The sequence below is a fragment of the Tiliqua scincoides genome, chromosome 3 (genome assembly GCF_035046505.1).
Source record: "Tiliqua scincoides isolate rTilSci1 chromosome 3, rTilSci1.hap2, whole genome shotgun sequence".
NCBI classification, from domain to species: domain Eukaryota; kingdom Metazoa; phylum Chordata; class Lepidosauria; order Squamata; family Scincidae; genus Tiliqua; species Tiliqua scincoides.
Genome location: NC_089823.1, coordinates 26,574,511 through 26,587,685, shown reverse-complemented (window position 1 = coordinate 26,587,685; position 13,175 = coordinate 26,574,511).

Sequence of the window (13,175 nt, the reverse complement as noted above, 5' to 3'; positions counted from 1 at the left end):
ATGATTACGGGGCTGGGGCACCTTCCTTATGAGGAAAGGCTACGGCGTTTGGGCCTCTTCAGCCTAGAAAAGAGACGCTTGAGGGGGGACATGATTGAGACATACAAAATTATGCAGGGGATGGACAGAGTGGATAGGGAGATGCTCTTTACACTCTCACATAATACCAGAACCAGGGGACATCCACTAAAATTGAGTGTTGGGCGGGTTAGGACAGACAAAAGAAAATATTTCTTTACTCAGCGCGTGGTCGGTCTGTGGAATTCCTTGCCACAGGATGTGGTGCTGGCGTCTAGCCTAGACGCCTTTAAAAGGGGATTGGATGAGTTTCTGGAGGAAAAATCCATTATGGGGTACAAGCCATGATGTGTATGCGCAACCTCCTGATTTTAGGAATGGGTTAAGTCAGAATGCCAGATGTAGGGGAGAGCACCAGGATGAGGTCTCTTGTTATCTGGTGTGCTCCCTGGGGCATTTGGTGGGCCGCTGTGAGATACAGGAAGCTGGACTAGATGGGCCTATGGCCTGATCCAGTGGGGCTGTTCTTATGTTCTTATGTTCTTAATGTGTGTGTGTTAGCAAACAAAATATTACCTGATGCCAAAGGATTACTTGTTAAGAGTTCTGAAAATTGAAAAGCAGCTTCTATTGAAAAGACACATGCATTATAAAGCTAGCTGCTTAATAAGAACTGTGAGAAGCATTAATCTTCTGGGGAGGAGGAGGCTGTTCAAGCAGTAATGCAGAGAACTGATCAGATGTTTCCCTCAAATCCTAGATGAAGAAGCAAACATCTGCTGATGGATTTTTTAAGAGGAAAGGTAAGAGTCATTCATAATACTTGAAGAAGGCCACTAATAAAATCCAAGCATTGTAGAAAAGGACTCTACCTATAAACTGTGTTGTTGTTATCACCACTCAGTGAGGAAGATGTCAAATGGAAGGCAAGCTTATGGAGAGTAGAATAAGATGAGATATTGTTTAAAATCCAGAACTTTTATGAAGTTGTTACAGATACAGAACCCTTGTATCTGTATCAGACCTGTTTGATCCAATAACATTTTTGCACTTCATGCTGCCAAATGTGAGGCAGTCACCACAGGTAGCAGTTTTGCACAGGTTGCCCACTTCCTCTTCTGTTCCTTCTCTTCCCACTCCTGTACTGGAAAAGAAAGCCAGGAGCGGAACAGAAGAGGAAGTGTGGAGGAGATTGGTGAGCTAGAGCACCCATGCTTCCTTTTCCACTCCACCCCCCCTTCCTTTTTCAATCTAGGGAATGAGAGGAGCAGAGGGTGGCACCTCACCAAGTAAGAGGGGAGGCAGTATTGGACAGAAGGTCCTGGGCCCACCCTGCACTCAGACCCAACCTTTGAGCAACTTACAAACACACTAAAATGAGTGTATGAAAGGTCATGTAACTGCTTGGTTCAAATAAGCAGTTTCCTCTCTATTATTGTGCAAATAAAAATTAGCAAATCTATTTTTCTCTTATCCTATACATGAACACCTGTTTGTTCTAAGATTTAGATTAAATATCTGGGTGCCTTCAATCAGCAGTAGCAGTGGAACCAAAGGAAGAAATTTTTATAGTGTTGCTTTGTTGCTGAAATCTAGAGGGGTGAAGAGTGTGAGAAAGAAGTTTTGCTGGTTAATTTTCTCATATCCTTTACAGTATCTGGCAGGAAGACTTACCATCTTAAATTAACCTCACGTTGAGCAAAAATGGCTTAGGCCCTTTAAGAACCCTTTAGGCACTGCTTCCTGTTAAGTGCAAGAACTTCATAAAATATATTTTACTTTCAGCTACTAGTTCCATATTGTGGGTGAAAGCTATTTGCATGTGCAAGTTTGCGAATTCCCCAGAAGACAATGTCTCATGCAGCCCAGAATGCAGAGGTAGACTCAGGGGTCATCTAGGCTGGATGCTGGTCATGGTCCCATGCCCAGCAGAAGGCTGAGCTGACCAAGCTGTTGCCAAGGACCTCACTTTCCAAAATGTGCACAGTCTCTCCTAACTCCGCTTTGATAACTTCCTTACCAAACATTGCTGAGAGTCAACGAGAACTTTGCCCTGGAGGGGGTGAGGCACAGTTCCCTTTAATCAGGATTGGATTAGGGCCATGGATTAGAATGGAAGCCTGTAGCACTGCGGGTCATCTTCTTCTAAGGCAGTGGCTACCAAACTGTGAGCTGTGGCTCCCCAGGAAGCTGTGGAAAACAGCCGGGGGAGCGGCAGAATCCTCAGGAAAAACTTACTGCCCTATACAATGCATAGGATTGTAGCCTTAGAGCCCAATCCTGGGCTTGACACTCCACCTTACTGCCAGCGTGCACTATCACAAATGCCATAAGGCACGTTTGCAAGGCTTACCGCTGGGTGAGCACCTGTGCTAGCCCAGCGCTGGCCGACTGGTAAGTGGGGTGGGGGAGAGGCAGGGAGGAAGTGTTCTAGGGGGAAGGTGGTAAGAGGGTGGGGAGGGAGCGGAGAGGAGGTGCGCTTGGGGAGGGAGTGGGGAGGAGTAAGGAGGGAGGAAGGTGGGTAAGGTGGAGCAGAGCTCCACCGAATTCAGAGCATTCGTGTGGGGCTTGGCGCCCTACATGAATGCTCTTCCCTCACCGGCAATCTTTTGATTGGTGGTGAATGGAGTAGCCCCATTGCGGGGCTACTTCCCTTACCCGGGAGAAGGGGATGAAAGTCCCAGTCTCCTGAGGTGCCGCCTGCGGCTTCCATGGGTGTGCTGGATGTAGCAGCAGCCGCCGTTTTTGGTGCCACCGCAGCCACGTGCCACAGGAGCACAGGATTGGGCTGTTAACGGGAAGTCATAGCCAATGGCCCAGTAGGTCAGGGGGGCTGCCAGTCAAAGAAGTTTGGGAGCCACTATTCTAAGGTCTTGCAAATTTAGGCTCCCCACCTAGGCATACATTTGGGGGGGGGGGTGTACATCCCCATCTTGCACATCTTATGTGCAAGCTCAAGTATGCTAGAATAATAAACTAAGCTTAACTGCTCAGTGGCCAGGCCACTAGGTCAGTCTTTTCAGACTCCTTCTTCTGGATGTCTCTCCCACCAAGGACCTCAGCATGGGTGCTACCTACACCCTATCATGCCTTTTGTCCCTTCAGGAATCTCTCTAATTGGGGTGCAGTTAAACCTTTCTGCCCTCCTGGAAGGACAGCTTAACTCAATCAAGGCCAGAAATTCCTAGCTACACACATGTATATGAATACATATGGTATTTTTGAGAATGCATGCATAGTAATGTGCTTTAAGACTGAGAAATGGGTAGTCTCAAACTGCCAAATGGGTGCTGCATCGCTGGATCTCAGTTTTGGTGTGGGCCACTGTCATCCCTGTTCACTAGGGCAGTGGTTCCCAAACATTTTCAAACAGTGGCTCCCTTGACTAGGGATGGAAACTCAAGTCAGGTGATTCAAGTCCAAGTCACAAAAACAAGTGAGGTGTGTCAATGACTCCAACACTGACTTGAGTCTGAGACCACTGACTCAGAAATGAGTCCCTATGTGTGTAGATGCGTCTGACTGTGACTGGGTTTGCTTGTTTACTTTTGTGCAGCATGAAAGACCTTGTTAGGCCATCATTCAGACTGGGCAAGCAGCAGGGAAGTTCTAGCCAGAGGCAGGGAAGGGTTAATGTTTTGGTTTTGCATCAAGCAGGAGGGAGAGGGAGGCGGGAGCAGGCTCTCTTGTCCATCTCTAAAGGAACTGAAGATCATTGGATGAAAATTTTTCCCTGTACAAGGGAAGGGAGAAGGTGAGGGGAGAGGCGGTTACTAGCCATCCAGGAAAAACTCACTGCATGGTTCCAGCCGGTGAAACGGTTCAAGCCGGTTCCTTGTATGACCAGCTGCAGTGGGATTACTTCTGAATAGAACTGCAGAAGAGTGGGTCATACTGGTAAGCCTCCCAGCTGCCGTGCATGATCCTCCTCCCTTTTGCTGCTTCTGTCTCTGCTCTCATACAGTCTGTCCCAGCCCTCCCACCTTGTTTACGGATGGGATGGGGACATCAAGGGAGTGTTTAAAGAGAACTCCAACACACACACACACACACTCCGGCAGCAGCTCTGTTTTTTTCTACAGAGCCACGGCTGACTTTTTAAGGAAAAGACTCAGGATTCGAGTCTTTCAGAGTCCCCAAAACACTCTGGGCGACTCGGAATGTCTGCCCATTAGGACTAGTTTTTGGGTTGAGTTAAAGAGGGCGGAGATTCATGACTTGAGTCAAGCTGTGCTGGATTTGCCCATCTCTTCCCTTGACCTACTGGGTCATTGGACATGGCTCCTCATTAGAGCTACAAGCCTATACATTGTTTAGGGTGGTGGGGTTTTTAGTGGGGTTTCCGCTGCTCCCCTTGCTGGTTTCTGCAGCTCCCAGGGAAACTGCAGTTCACAGTTTGGGAACCACTGTGTTAGGGCATTGGCTGAGGTGTTGGAGGCTCTGGAGCTGGATATGTGCCCAGTTGAGGGGTATTGTATGCTCTGACTCTGCAACCTCTGAGGTGGGGCATTTTCAGGAGTAGCAGACTTGAGCTATTTCTCAGTGCAAATTGAATTGCCTCCACTTAGTACCAGTCTGTGTTGGTGCCACCAGTAGAGGCCTGCTTCACATCCTCCTCTGAGGACATTTCATCAAGTTCAGGTGTGGGACATATGTGGGTCCTGACTACTCTGCAGATGCAGCAACATATGCAGAACTTGCATATGCAGGAACATCCAAGGCCTGCTTGCACTGTGCACCATTCATGGAATGACCTTTCTGTTACTCCTGCCACAAGGAAAATCTAATCCACATCAACTATTTCCTAAACTCTATGCAGGTTACTATTCACTGCATTTCCTTTGTAGGAATTTCTAATTTCATTTGCATTAAATGACAGAGTTAGAACATAACTTTAGCAATAGCTTGTCAAGCAAAGGAATCATAAACGCTACAACCTTACAAACACAGGAGTCCTGTTATCATTTTAAAAAACAAACAAACACATGTGCAGCCTAATAAAAGATTCAGTTCAGGCATTCGGTATCAACAAATATTTATGCCAATGTTTCTCATTAAATGGTGTGTGGGAGTAGTCTCTGCAACATTCAGATATACTATCAGTGAGAAGAGAATGCTGATATAAGCAGATGCACATAGAATAAATCTTTTGTTTAATTTTGAATCAATGTAACTCATAACTATGCTTTAAGAATAAATTATAGAGATGGGATGCTATTATTAAGGGTTGTTAGAAATCCTAGCCAGCTCAAATATTATTTTTAAAAAATCCAAGATAATTAAATATTTCAGAGACTACCTGCTGACTACCTGCTGATTTTATAGCAATTAGATGTTTCCCAGGTTTTTTTTTTAATGCATCCTGTGTGGCTTAAGTGACTAATGTACTGTACCCATAAGACAACTGTATACATAAATACAAAGCACTGAATTACATGTGGTTTCTGTATTGCATCAATAATGTGGCCTTGAATAGAAATCTAATAGAATACACTGGGTCTCTGAGTTAAGGATGGTTGTGTCGGCCCTTTTGTGTAGGTTCAACCCACCTGTCCTTCTGCTTTTGTGCAGGCATGATAGTGCCAAACTGACTTATGCCCATTCTGACGTGCAGACAAACCTCCAGAATTGAACCAAGACATAAATTGGGAATTTAGGCCCCAATTTTGAACTTGGCCAGCACTAGCACTGTGCCCTAGCACCAGCAATGGGTGCTGTAAACATGCCAGTTGTTGGCAACCTTCAGTCTCGAAAGATTATGGTATCGCACTCTGAATGGGGGTTCTGGCACAGCGTCTAGTGTGGCTGAAAAGGCCGATTCGGGAGTGACAAACCCTTCCACACTGGGAAGTGCAGTCTGTCCCTGGTGTGTCTCCCTGGCTGTGGGCCTTCCTTCTTTGCCTCTTTGCCTCAGTCTGTTGGGCAAGTGTCTCTTCAAACTGGGAGAGGCCATGCTGCACAGCCTGCCTCCAAGTGGGATGCTCAGAGGCCAAGGTTTCCCATCTGCTGAGGTCCATTCCTAAGGCCTTCAGATCCCTCTTGCAGATATCCTTGTATCGCAGCTGTGATCTACCTGTAGGGTGCTTTCCCTGCATGAGTTCTCCATACAGGAGATCCTTTGGGATCCGGCCATTGCCCATTCTCACGACATGACCAAGCCAATGCAGGCGTCTCTGTTTCAGCAGTGCATACATGCTAGGGATTCCAGCTCGTTCCAGGACTGTGTTGTTTGGAACTTTGTCCTGCCAGGTGATGCCGAGGATGCGTCGGAGGCAGCGCATGTGGAAAGCGCTCAGTTTCCTCTCCTGTTGTGAGCAAAGAGTTCATGACTCGCTGCATTACAGAAGTGTACTCAAGACGCAAGCTTTGTAGACCTGGATCTTGGTATGGTCCGTCAGCTTCTTGTTGGACCAGACTCTCTTTGTGAGTCTGGAAAACGTGGTAGCTGCTTTACCGATGCATTTGTCTAGCTCAGTATCGAGAGAAAGAGTGTCAGAGATCGTTGAGCCAAGGTACACAAAGTCATGGACAACCTCCAGTTCATGCGCATAGATTGTAATGCAAGGAGGTGAGTCCACATCCTGAACCATGACCTGTGTTTTCTTCAGGTTGATTGTCAGTTCAAAGTCTTGGCAGGCCTTGCTAAAACAATTCATGAGCTGCTGGAGATCTTTGGCAGAGTGGGTGGTGACAGCAGCATCGACAGCAGCAAAGAGGAAGTCACGAAGACATTTCAGCTGGACTTTGGACTTTGCTCTCAGCCTGGAGAGGCAACATCAAGGGGATGTATGATGATATCAAGCAGGCCCTAGGTCCGACACAGATTCGCCCCTCTGAAGTCTGCCACAGGCGAGGTCATCCAGGACCGGGTGCAGCAGATGGAACACTGCGTGCAGCACTACTCTGAGCTGTATTCCAGAGAAAATGTAGTTACTGAAGAAGCACTGAACAACATCAAGTGCCTGCCTGTGCTGGAGGAGCTTGACAGTGAACCAACCCTAGAAGAATTTAACGTGGCCCTGGACTCCCTTGCCTCTACCAAGGCACCTGGGAAAGACAGCATCCCTGCTGAGGTCCTAAAGTGCTGCAACGAGATCATCGCCACTGAGCTGCATGAAATCCTCTGGCTCTGCTGGAGAGAAAGTGGGGTACCTCGGGACATGAGGGATGCAAACATTGTCACACTGTACAAGAACAAAGGCGACAGGGGCGACTGCAATAACTACTGCGGCATCTCTCTCCTTAGCGTTGTAGGAAAGCTGTTTGCCCGAGTTGCACTAAAGAGGCTCCAGGTACTTACAGAGAGTGTCTATCCAGAATCACAGCGTGGATTCCGAGCCAACAGGTCCACCACTGATATGGTATTCTCCCTTAGACAACTGCAGGAGAAATGCAGGGAACGACGACAGCCACTCTTTATAGCCTTCATAGATCTCACGAAGGCTTTCGACCTGGTCAGCAGGGACTGCCTCTTCAAGATTCTCCCCAAGATCGGATGTCCACCCAGGCTCCTCAGCATCATCAGGTCTTTCCGCAAGGACATGAAGGGCACTGTAGTCTTTGATGGCTCCACATCAGACCCCTTTGACATCCGAAGCGGAGTGAAGCAGGGCTGTGTTCTTGCGCCAACCTCGTTTGGAATTTTCTTCGCTATCCTGCTGAAGCAGTCCTTTGGAACTGCAACAGAAGGCATCTATCTCTGGACCAGATCAGACAGAAACATGCCATAAAGCACATTTATTGCACCCGGCAACTAAGGAGCGCCAGTGCTGGGCCTGTCCGAGTCAGGTGCCGGGCACTGTGCCTTCAGGAAGAAGATGTGCCACTGCTAAGTTCACCAACTGGGTGGCTGTATAGCCTCGGGGGTGGGGGGTGGAGGGAGGGCGGAATGAGGGCAGGAGAAACTGGGGCGGGGGGGGGGCCAGGATTGGCGGAGCTGTGCTCTGTCAGATCCTGACCTCCGAGTCTCTCAATTCTATGCCAACAAAATAGCCAGTGCAGACTTGAGAAACCCCATTGTGCGGGTTGGGGCTTTCCTGGGGAAAGGGGACAAAAGTCTCCTTCCCCCAGAAGACCTCCAGCTACATTCCATGCCTGCTTTATACAGCAGTAGCTGCTTTGGCACCGCTGCTCCCAAAGGTGCCAGGAAGCTCAGGATTGGGCTGTTGGGCTCCAATCCTTTCCTCCACCATTATCAACAATGCTGCTGTGCTGACAGAGCATGTGCTGCATCCAACCATGGTGGTGATGGTGGGGTTATCAGGAGGCCTGCCGGAGGTAAGTAAAATATAATCCACTTAGCTCTGCATAGTTCTCATGGTGGCCTATGGGTCTCCTCAGATCCATGCCAGCCATATAGCTAGCATAAGTCCAAGAAAAGGGGCATTGCAGTTTAGAAAAGAGGGGACTGTATCCTGGCACAGGCTCTTGCCACTGGGATCCATCCCATTCTTCCTCCTCTCTGCCCATGACATGCCCCTCAGCTGACTTACCTAGAGCGGTGGAGCCTCTGCAAGCAGTCGGTGCATGTGTTGAACCTCTCACCATTTGCGGCAGTGACCTCAAAGTATGTGACAGCAGCCTGGCTTTTGTACTGCCCTAAAGGGCTTTCATCTGCCAGAATGTGAATTCTGGCAGTGTAATACCCAGCTAGGATTGGGCCATCAGTGTAGTTAAAGCGTGTTGGCAACAATGGTATAATTACAGTTTCTTTAATAAAACTTCTTTATATTTATATGACTTATCTCCACATCATTCTGTTTTCAGGATTTCTTCTCCTCTAACAAAAAAAAAGAAGCAGAGTATTCAGTAAAGGAGAAAAGGTTTATTCAGTGTTTCATATAGTAACAACATTCATCGTTGGGAAGTCTTTGTTGATTGTGCACGGTATCTACAGTAATATATGTAACAGAATGAAAACTATGGTGTTCCCATATCCTAGAAAACACTAAACTATTGTCTGATTACATGTGGGCCATGGCCTAATGGTTGCAAAGAGTTTACTGAACAACAGAAAATGGTTCCCATGTATCATATGACCCTTGGCCAATTAAACAAAATTTATAAATGCGTTCATTCAGTCAGATCTGTAGGAGGAGTGTAAAGAAATATGGCAAGAATAGCTCCATTTCCAACATAATGTATGTGTAGTTTGACTTTTAGCATGTGACCATTTTTATCTCCAAACATGCATCCACAGTGCTGACTGGTTCCAGCAACTAGTGGATCCAAATCTGAGGCCTACAGAGGCACCACACTGCCACTCTAGATGCCAAAATGCAAGACAATTGTCCCACAATTTTCTTTCCTTTAATCATTGCAGTCTCAGACTGTGCTGGGATCCCATTTGGCTGGTAATGCTACATAGGATTTTTTGATCATTTAGCCCCAGCCCTGAAGGAGAGAAAATTACAAAGATAATTTATGACTCTGGTGTGCTCTCTCTGGAATCAAAACTATCTAAATCAGAACAAAAGATGTTCTGAACTGAGAAGGGGAAGTGATACTGTATCACTCAGCAGACCAAAATATCCAAAAGCCAAAATAGAGAAATAAGTGCATTAGGAAAAACTAAAATCTCACAGTGTGGATCTAGCTCATCAGTGCGCTCTCGCTCTCTCTCTCTCTCTCACTGGAGGACAGATGTGGCTGGCTGCTTTTTGCTACCATCACTGCTTGCCTTCCTTCAGAGCACTCTCCTCTGCCCTTCGGCTCCAGCATCAATGCCTAGAGAGCACATTCAAGTGTTCTTGCTATTGCCAACCCACTTGCCAGTCCAAGTGGGTGAGCAAGTGAGTGACAGTAGCAAGAAGCAGTCACTGCCTCCCCTCATTCACTCACCTTTCTCTTCCCTCTAGCATCCTTTATGGGAAAGGGACTAGAGATGTTTAGCATTGACATCATCACATCATCCCCAAATGTTCAAGTTCTTGAGTTCACAAAAGTTTGGCTATGTGGAGCTCAGCTTGGGAGGCTGAGGCTAAAATCCTATTCACGCTTAGCTGGAAGTAAGCCCAGTTGACATTAATGAGACTTACTTCTGAGTAGACATGCAGAGGATTGGGCTCAAAGCTTCCCACCCAATTTGCCGCAGGTGCCTGGGCAGGTGGCTCTGTTGTTCCTTGTTTGGTGCATGGCAAATTTGGTGTCAAGTTTCCCAAGCTGAGTTCCTTGCACACTGGATGACTTTGGATGGTGGGCCAGATCTGGCCTGTGGGCTGTAGGTTGCCGACCCCTGCTGTAGATGGTGCTGGCAGTTGGAATTAGGCTTGCTGGAGAAGTAGTGCCAGGCAGCCCTAAGAAAATAGCTCTGCTGGGCCCAGTAACAACTGCAGTGGTGCCATGGAAGAGAGAGAAGGAAGCGGCCTTTGCCTCTTCTGAATTTTTCACCCACCCACCATCAAAAACTATAATAAGGGAGAAGATTGGAACTGTTGTTTCTGGGTGGCATGGTAGCTCTTGCCATGCTGTATCCAAAGAGCTAGAGTACATAAAGAGTACATAAAGACAGCTGTCCTGATTTCTCATCGGCTTGCTTACTGGACTCCTTCAACTGGGCACAGCAGGTGCAGTCATTCCTGTGGCCCTGCTCAGGTGAATGAGCAATGGCAAGCAGTTGTTCCTTGGCTACTACCTCTGCTTGCTTGTCCTCAGAGTGGCATGGTACCTGTCACCTTCAGGGGAAGTGTGACCTTCAGTGCTGCCCAAAGCTGTCATGGTCACCACCTCTGCCACAGTACACAGTGGAAAAAAGCCCCTTACCATGTTCCTCACAAGGTTCTTTTGTGTGCACAGGCCTGATACATAAAACCGAATGTGTGGCACTTCCAGGTTTGTGAAAACCATGTGAGGAGCATTGTAAGGAGGCTGCTCAAGTGAATGGGAAGCAGTTCAATGCAGCTTGCGTCCATGGTGGACTGAAGGGATGTGGTAGCAAACTTGGGGTGAAGGGCACCTGAATCTGCCACTCCTCTCACCACCCACCGTTATGCAAGTCCCATCAGGTCACCTCATGGTAGGCTGCACCTGGTCACGCTATCCAGGAACAGGAGAGCAGTGGCTACCACTGCAGTGACAGCACGAAGTTCCCATCTCCACTCTCAAATATGCATTCTCTCTCAATGGGTCACACTTGACACCACCTAAAGAGAGAGGACAGGTGGCAGAGGCAAGGAACAGTCCCCTCTTCTCCTAACTTACCTGTGTTCTCTTACTCTGGATGATGGTGCCATGGTTGCGATCCACTGCACTGCAGGGACTACCTATTGTGCTGCTCAGAGGTGTGTGGGGGGAGGAGAGACACAAGTGACTGAGGGCCCAATCCTATCCAACAGCTGCACTGGTACAGCTGCAATGCAGTCCCAAGGTAAGGGAACAAATGTTTCCATACCTTGAGGAGGCCTCTGTGACTGCCTCCCCAACACAGGAAGCAGTGCATACCCCATTGGCACAGCAGCACCGGCACTGGAAAATTGAATAGGATTGGGCCCTGAGTTAATTAGGTGGCTCCTGACTGTCATAGCAGCCCCCTCTTCTTCACCTGCCCTCTTCCTTGGGACAGTGCAGAGGTGAAGAGGATTGGCAGTGCTGGGCCCAATCCCAACCACAGTACCACCTACAGAGAATGTATGTGAGAGAGAAAGCAAACAGAGACTGCTCTCCCTTCTAGGCAGCATGGCAAGGACTACTGTCTTGAGAGGGCACTCGCAGTCATTGCACCACTTAGAGAGGCAGCAAGCTAAGGTATTTATTTATTTCCTGCCTTTTCCATGTCAAAGCAAATGTCCAGGTGCTTTCAGTTTAGAAAAAAGGTACCTGAGGGGGGACATGATTGAGACCTACAAAATTATGCAGGGGATGAAAAACATGGATAGGGGATGTTCTTTTCCCTCTCACACAACAACAGAACAAGCGGACATCCACTAAAACTGAGTGTTGGGAGAGTTAGGACAGACATAAGAAAATATTTCTTTACCCAGTGTGTGATTAGCCTGTGGAACTCCTTGCCACGGAATGTTGGTCTGGATAGCTTTAAAAAGGGACTGGACAAATTTCTGGAGGAAAAGTCCATCACAGCTTACACCATGATGGGAACACGCAACCTCCTAGTTTTAGAAGGAGGCTACCTTAGAATGCCAGATGCAAGGTTTGTAATGATACAATGATGTAATGTTGAGACCAGGATGCAGGTTGTCTTGTGTGCTCCCTGAGGCATCTGGTGGGCCACTGTGAGAGAGCGGAAGCCGAACTCTATGGGCCTTTGGCCTGATCCAGCAGGGCTCTTCTCATGTTCTTATAAAGCTCATAAGAACATAAGAACAGCCCCACTGGATCAGGCCATAGGCCCATCTAGTCCAGCTTCCTGTACCTCACAGCGGCCCACCAAATGCCCCAGGGAGCACACCACATAACAAGAGACCTGCATACTGGTGCCCTCCCTTGCATTGGCATTCTGACATAGCCCATTTCTAAAGTAAGGAGGTTGCACATACACATAATGGCTTGTAATCTGTAATGGATTTTTCCTCCAGAAACTTGTCCAATCCCCTTTTAAAGGCATCCAGGCCAGACGCCATCACCACATCCTGTGGCAAGGAGTTCCACAGACCAACCACACGCTGAGTAAAGAAATATTTTCTTTTGTCTGTTCTAACCCAACACTCAATTTTAGTGGATGTCCCCGGTTCTGGTGTTATGTGAGAGTGTAAAGAGCATCTCTCTATCCACTCTGTCCATCCCCTGCATAATTTTGTATGTCTCAATCATGTCCCCGCTCAGGTGCCTCTTTTCTAGGCTGAAGAGGCCCAAACGCCGTAGTGTTTCCTCATAAGGATGGTGCCCCAGCCCAGTAATCATCTTAGCTGCTCTCTTTTGCACCTTTTCCATTTCCACTGTCTTTTTTGAGATGCGGTGACCAGAACTGGACACAATACTCCAGGTGCGGCCTTACCATCGATTTGTACAACGGCATTATAATATTAGCCGTTTTGTTCTCAATACCTTTTCTAATAATCCCAAGCATAGAATTGGCCTTCTTTACTGCCGCCACACATTGAGTCGACACTTTCATCGACATGTCCACCACCACCCCAAGATCTCTCTCCTGGTCTGTCACAGACAGCTCAGAACCCATCAGCCTATATCTGGGGTCGGCAACC